This window comes from Prionailurus viverrinus, chromosome C2 (genome assembly GCF_022837055.1).
Source record: "Prionailurus viverrinus isolate Anna chromosome C2, UM_Priviv_1.0, whole genome shotgun sequence".
Taxonomy (NCBI): Eukaryota; Metazoa; Chordata; class Mammalia; order Carnivora; family Felidae; genus Prionailurus; species Prionailurus viverrinus.
Window position 1 is genome coordinate 76,384,169 of NC_062569.1, and position 7,935 is coordinate 76,392,103.

Genomic DNA, 7,935 nt, shown 5'->3' on the forward strand with positions numbered 1-7,935 from the left:
GCCATTTCCGCACAAGGCTGGCCTTCTCTAGTGGGTAGGCTGTGCTCCAGAGTCCCCCGCTGGGCAGGCAGAAACCCTAGCAGGTCTACACTGTAGTAGGTGAGTTCTCCCTGCCCTCTCTGGCTTCTGCTGCCTTCCTCTCACAAGTCCTATGCCTCAGTGGGAGATCTGCCGGATTTGCTAGGTCCAATTCAGCATGTTTCCGAGGGTGGTCTGAGAGGTGGGTAAGTAAGATGGAGTTTAGGGATTGATCACCTCGTCACCTGACTGGCAATGAGGGCCACATCCCAGGAGTTAGGTGAGTATGAACAACCCCAGCATGAGCTGGTGGTCCCTTCTTTTAAAAAAAAATGTTTATTTCTTTCTGAGAAAGAGGGAGAGAGAGCATGCACGAGCACATGTGGGGGAGGGGCAGAGAGAGAGAGAGAGAGAGAGACAAAGGGCTCTGTGCTGAACCCACGAACCGTAAGATCATGACCTGAGCTGAAGTCAGATGCTTAACCGACTGAACCACCCAGATGTCCCAACTGGTGGTCCCATCTTAAACATTTTACAGGTTGGGGTGGGGGGCGCCTGGGTGGCTCAGTCGGTTAAGCGTCTGACTTCGGCTTAGGTCATGATCTCACGGTTCACGGGTTCGAGCCCTGTGTCAGGCTCTGTGCTGACAGCTTGGAGCCTGGAGCCTGCTTCCGATTCTATGTCTCTCTCTCTCTATGCCCCTCTCCCGCTCATGCTCTGTTTCTCTCTGTCAAAAATAAATAAACATTTAAAAAAATTAAAAAAAAGAAAACAGTGTTCTTAGTGGAAAATAGATGGGCAGCCAAAGGGTACTGTATATATATGCATATACAATCAAAGGAGATAAAAAGTGAATGAGTGGGAGGTTAACAGTGCCTCAATGAAAAGTCATAATGTTTGTCCAGTTTCTGGACTTGAGCCAGTTTTCAGACCCAGAACCTGTTGACAGAAGAGGTGGGCTGGAGCACCAGGGGAAGAATCCTGCAATACCATGGCCAGTATGCACTTTACTGATTCCTGGTCCTTCCCCAAGGGGACCTACCTTTACTATGGCAGTTACACCCTAGGGAAAGAGTAATATTCAGACATTTCAAGGACTGTTGGACACAGGGTCTGAGTTAATGTTGCTATCCAGAGACTTGAAATGTTAGCATGGTCCCCCGTTAGCATAAGACCATATGGAGTCCTTGCCAAAGACCCAGCTTACAGTGGGTTTATTGTGTTCATAGACCCATCTGGTGATCTATGTAATTGAGATCAACATACTTGGTAGTTGGAGTAACCTCCACATTGGAACGTTGGCTTGTGGCATAAGAGCTATTAGAATGGTGAAGGTTAAATGCAACTCTCTGAACTGCCCCCTGCCCTTCAGCCAGAATAGTAAATCAAAAACGTCTGTCATCTCCTGAGGGGAAAAGTGGAAATTAGTGCCATGCTTAAAAACCTGAAGGATGCAGAGAAGGTGGTCCCCATCTTAGCTCTATTTAAATCAACAGTCTGGTCCCTACAGAAATGAGATGGATTCTGGAGAATGTATACCGCCTACTGCAAACTCAAGCAAATGGGAACACCAGTCACAGCTTTCCTGCCAGAGGTAGTGTATCTGCTGGAGCAGATTCATAAGGTCTTGGGTACAAGGGATGCAGCCACCAATGTGGAAAATAGATTCTTAGCTGTTTCAATCAGAAAAGAGGATCAGCATCAATTTGCATTCGCATGAAATGGACAATAATATTCATTTACAGTTTGTCCAGTCTGTTAATCCATTCACCTTTTGTCCTAATATAGTATGAAGAGATCTGGACTGTCTAGATATTTAACGAAACATCACATTGATTCCCAACATTAGTAGTATTATGCTGGCTAAGCCAGATGGGCAGGAGGTGACTGGAGCTCTTGGTGAGATACATGCGACCCATCAGGTGGAGAATAAACTCTGGAGATTTAGGAGCCTGCCACATCAGTAAAATTTTTAGAGATCCACTGGTCAGTGGTGTGCTGAGATAGGTCCTGCAAAGAGGAAAACAAATGATTGCATCTTATAGCACATACCACAAAGGAGAAAGCACAATGCCTAGTGGGTTTCTTTGGGTTCTGGAAGCATATCCCATTCCTGGGATATACTATTCTAGCCCATATACAAGGCAGTACAAAAGGATGCCAACTTTGAGTGGGACCCAGAGCAGGAAACAGCTCTGCTGCAGGTGCAGGCCAGCAGCTCGGCCCCTTGGGCCATGTGACCTGACAGATCTAATGGTGTTGGAGGCATTGGTGGTAAAAGATGCTATAGGAAGTTTTGGCAAACTCCAGTGGGAGAATGACAACTCAGGGCTCTAGGATTCTGGAGCAAAGCCATGCCATCTGCAGTGGAAAACAACTCTCGGGGTGCTACTGAGCCCCGAGGAAGCGAATAGCTGGAGGCTGTCAGCTAACCACACTTCTTGCAGTTGGCAACGTTTTTTCTTTTCTTTTTTTAAATTTAATTTATTTTTAAAATTTACATCCAAGTTAGCATATAGTACGACAATGATTTCAGGAGTAGATTCCTTAATGCCCCTTACCCATTTAGCCCCTCCCCCTCCCCCAACCCCTTCAGTAACTCTCTGTTCTCCATATTTAAGAGTCTCTTATGTTTTGTCCCCCTCCCTGTTTTTATATTATTTTTTGCTTCCCTTCCTTTATGTTCATCTGTTTTGTATCTTAAAGTCCTCATATGAGTGAAGTCATATATTTGTCTTTCTCTAATTTCGCTTACCATAATACCCTCTAGTTCCATCCATGTAGTTGCAAATGGCAAGATTTCATTCTTTTTGATTGCTAAGTAATACTCCATTGTGTGTGTGCATGTGTGTGTGTGTATATATATATATATATATATATATATATATGTGGTGTGTGTATATATATATGGTATGTATGTGTGTGTATATATATATATATATATATACACACACACACACACCACATCTTTTTAAAAAATTTTTTAAATGTTTTATTTATTTTTTTTGAAAGAGAGAGAGATAGAGCATGAGCAGGGCAGGACAGAGTGAGGGGGAGACACAGAATCGGAAGCAGGCTCCAGGCTCTGAGCTGTCAGCACAGAGCCTGATGCAGGGCTCAAATTCGTTTACTGCAAGATCATGACTTGACCCAAGTTGGAAGCTTAACCGACTGAGCCACCCAGGCACCTCTATACCACATCTTCTTTATCCATTCATCCATCGATAGACACTTGGGTTCTTTCCATACTTTGGCTATTGTTGATAATGCTGCTATAAACATTGGAGTGCATGTGCCCTTTTGAAACAGCATACATACCTGTATCCCTTGGATAAATACCTAGTAGTGCAATTGCTGGGTTGTAGGATAGTTCTATTTTTAATTTTTTGAGGAACCTCTATAGTGTTTTCCAAAGTGTCTGTACCAGTTTGCATTCCCACCAGCAGTGCAAAAGAGATCCTTTTTCTCCACATCCTCATCAACATCTGTTGTTGCCTGAGTTGTTAATGTTAGCCGTTCTGACAGGTGTGAGGTGGTATCTCATTGTGGTTTTGATTTGTATTTCCCTGATGATGAGTGATGTTGAGCATTTTTTCATATGCCTGTTGGCCATCTGGATGTCTTCTTTGGAGAAGTGTCTATTCATGTCTTTAGCCCATTTCTTCACTGGATTGTTTTTTGGGTGTTGAGTTTGATAATTTCTGTATAGATTTTGGATACTAACCCTTTATCTGATACATCATTTGCAAATATCTTCTCCCATTCCGTCGGTTGCCTTTTAGTTTTGCTGATTGTTTCCTTCGCTGTGCAGAAGTTTTTTATTTTGATGAGGTCCCAGTAGTTAACTTTTGCTTTTGTTTCTCTTGCCTCTGGAAACGTGTTGAGTAAGAAGTTGCTGCAGCCAAAGTCAAAGAGGTTTTTTGCCTGCTTTCTCCTCGAGGATTTTGGTGGCTTTCTGTCTTACATTTAGGTCTTTTATCCATTTTGAGTTTATTTTTGTGTATGGTGTAAGAAAGTGGTCCAGGTTCATTTTTCTGCATGTTGCTGTCCAGTTTTCCCAGCACCACTTGCTGAAGAGACTGTCTTTATTCCATTGGATATTCTTTCCTGCTTTGTCAAAGGCTAGTTGGCCATACGTTTGTGGGTCCATTTCTGGGTTGCCTATTCTGTTCCATTGATCTGAGTGTCTGTTCTTGTGCCAGTACCATACTGTCTTGAGGATTACAGCTTTGTAGTATAGCTTGAAGTCTGGGATTGTGATGCCTCCTGCTTTGGTTTTCTTTTTCAAGATTGCTTTGGCTATTTGGGGTCTTTTCTGGTTCCACAAAAATTTTAGGATTGTCTGTTCTAGCTCTGTGAAGAATGCTCATGTTGTTTTGATAGGTATTTCATTGAATATGTAGATTGCTTTGGGTAGTATTGACATTTTAACAATATTTATTCTTCCTATCCAGGAGCATGGAATCTTTTTCCATTGTTTTGTCTTCTTCAATTTGTTTCATAAGCTTTCTATAGTTTTCAGTGTATAGATTTTTCACCTCTTTGGTTAGATTTATTCCTAGGTATTTTATGGTTTTTGGGGCAATTGTAAATGGGATCGGTTCCTTGATTTCTCTGTCTGTTGCTTCAGAAATGCATAGGTGTATAGAAATGCAACCAGTTTCTGTGCATTGATTTTATATCCTGCAACTTTGCTGAATTCATGGGTCAGTTCTAGGAGTTTTTTGGTGGAATCTTTTGGGTTTTCCATATAGAGTATGATGTCATCTGCGAAGGGTGAAAGTTGGACCTCCTGCTGGCTGATTTGGATGCCTTTTATTTCTTTGTGTTGTCTGATTGCAGAGGCTAAGACTTCCAATACTATGTTGAATAATAGTGGCAAGAGTGGACATCCCTGTCTTGTTCCTGACCTTAGGGGGAAGGCTCTCAGTTTTTCCCCATTGAGGATGATATTAGTGTTGGGTCTTTCATATATGGCTTTTATGATCTCAAGGTTATGATCCTTCTATCCCTACTTTCTCAAGGGTTTTTATCAAGAAATGATGCCATATTTTGTCAAATGATTTCTCTGCATCTATTGAGAGGATCATGCGGTTCTTGTCCTTTCTTTTATTGGTATGATGAATCACATTGATTGTTTTGTGGATATTGAACCAGCCCTGCATCCCAGGTATAAATCCCACTTGGTCGTGGTGAATAATTTTTTTAATGTATTGTTGGATCCAGTTGGCTAATATCTTGTTGAGGATTTTTGCATCCATGTTCATCAGGGAAATAGGTCTATCATTCTCCTTTTTAGTGGGATCTTTGGATGTGGAATCAAGGTAATGCTGGCTTCATAGAAAGAGTTTGGAAGTTTTCCTTCCATTTCTATTTCTTTGGAACGGCTTCAAGGGAATAGGTGTTAACTCTTCCTTAAAGTTTTGGTAGAATTCTCCTGGAAAGTCACCTGGCCCTGGACCCTTGTTTTTTGGGAGATTTTTGATTACTAATTCGATTTTTTACTGGTTATGGGTCTGTTCAAATGTTCTATTTCTTCCTGTTTAAGTTTTGGTAGTTTATATGTTTCTAGGAATTTGTCCATTTCTTCCAGATTTCCCATTTTATTGGCATACAATTGCTCATAATATTCTCTTATTGTTTTTATTTCTACTATATTAGTTGTCATCTCTCCTCTTTCATTCTTGATTTTAACTATTTGGGTCCTTTTTCTTTTTGATCAAACTGGCTAGTGGTTTATCAATTTTGTTAATTCTTTCAAAGAACCAGCTTCTGATTTCATTGATCTGTTCTACTGTTTTTTGTTTTTGTTTTTGTTTTGATAGCATCAAAACTAACCTATATAAGTTCTTTTCTTCTGATTTTGGGTTTTATTTGCTGTTCTTTTTCCAGCTCTTTAAGGTGTAAGGTTAGGTTGTGTATCTGAGACCTTTCTTCCTTCTTTAGGAAGGCCTGGATTGCTATATACTTTCCTCTTATGACCTCCTTTGCTGCGTCCCAGAGGTTTTGGGCTGTGGTGTTATTTTCACTGGCTTCCATGTACTTTTTAATTTCCTCTTTAACTTCTTGGTTAGCCCATTCATTCTTTAGTAGGATGTTCTTTAGTCTCCAAGTATTGGCAACATGTTTTTTTTCTTGAAGGAGGTTCTGAACAGTGCATCTTCCTTCTTATCGGGGGCTCAGACTCTTCAAGAACCAGGACCTGCATCTCACTACAGGTGAACCACCACAGAGGTGGTGGCTGAGAGTGAGGGGATTTGGAATGAATAGCAGAGGAGGGAGGTAATGGGTACCAGCTGTGGACCCCCAATCAACTGTGGCAAATGGGGTCTGTATTTCATCCCTTAACTTCCCTCTTGGAGGTTTCCCTAAGGAAGAGAGCCTTTAGGGCCCAAGGGGAGCTGCTCTCCACATGTGTGGAGAAGTGAGTCCATGCCACATGAGCTGTGTACTATGGTGAACTCAGAGCTACAGCACTCACTTCCCCTTCAAGAAGCCAAGAGCGGTGAGGTGAGCTGACAGCCTCAGCATGGGGATCACGTCACTGTCAGCTTCAGCTTTTGAGCTGAGGTCATGCTCTTCTTGGGTTGGCCTCAGCCAATGACTGAGCATGATGATAGGACAGGGCCTGGCTGTTTTGCCCAGTAAGGGACTCTCCTAATAGGAAACCTTGGACATCTTTGTTTCAGTGCTCCCACAGGGTGGCAAAAACTTTGTCCTGTCTGCATTGTGTTTGCTGTGTATCCCCAAACCATCTTCCTCCACTTCTTTCATGACATTACTTGCTCATGAACCCTGTGCTCTCCAAACTCTTTGTCGGCCTCTGCTTCCAGAGACCTCTCCATGGGCACAGTCAGCCTGGCCTACCCCCTCTGATCTCTGAGAGCACTGGCCTTTACAACAGGTGCTTTGTACTTGATTGTGGTCTGACCGACTGACCATCCTGACTGCATAATGCCCAGCTTGGCTGTCAGGACTGTGCTTTGTGACTCTAGCAGGGACTCTAAGATTCTTGTGTGTGTTCTCTGAGAGTGTGCGGCCTGCAGGCCACTGGGAGGGAGGAGAGGGGGAAATAGTTAAACAGGAGAAACTCAGGAACCCTGCAGCCAGAGGGTTTGTTTGTGAGTAGGTAGTTCTCAGGGACAGCTTTAGGCTAGAGGACTTTGGCCTCCAGGTGGGGCCTCTGCGGTGTGGACTTCATCTCCAGACCCTCCCCTGCCTCCCTGAGGGCCAGATGAAGATAGAGTGACTTGTGGATTAGGTATCAAGGGCTGGGGTGGGAAGAGGCCATGAGAGCCCCAGCACATCCAGAACAAGAGCTGCATTCCAGAGAGCACAATAGGTGCCACAGAGAGACTGGAGGCAGGGGACAGCATTTCAGAGTGTTGGGGCGGAGGGATCCTCTATAGTCTGGCTTAAGAGAATTTGAGGGTGGCTTCAGTTGCTGGGACTCTCTGCACACTGACTTGGCCATTACAACTAAAAGCACTGGGGGCAGGGAGGGTCATTTTATCAGAGTTCTTTAAAAATATTGATCTACAACATTATATTAGTTTCAAGTGTACAACAATGACTCAGTATTTGTATATATTGTGAAATGATCACCACAGTAAGTCTAGTTAACATCTGTCATCACACATACTTTTTCTTCTGTTGGGAACTTTTAAGACCTACTCTCTTAGCAACTTTCAAATACACAATTCAGTATTATTAACTGCCATCATCCTGCCATACATTACTTCCCCAGGACTTATTTATTTTGTATCAGAGGACTTTATGGTCACAGAGCATGGCTCCAGAGGGAGGAGAGATCAAGGAATTAAACTACCTCCCTCAGCCTCTCTAGGCAAAGCACAGATACACCATGAGAGAGTGCACTAGAAATGTACCTACCAATAACCACACCCCAGCCGTCCT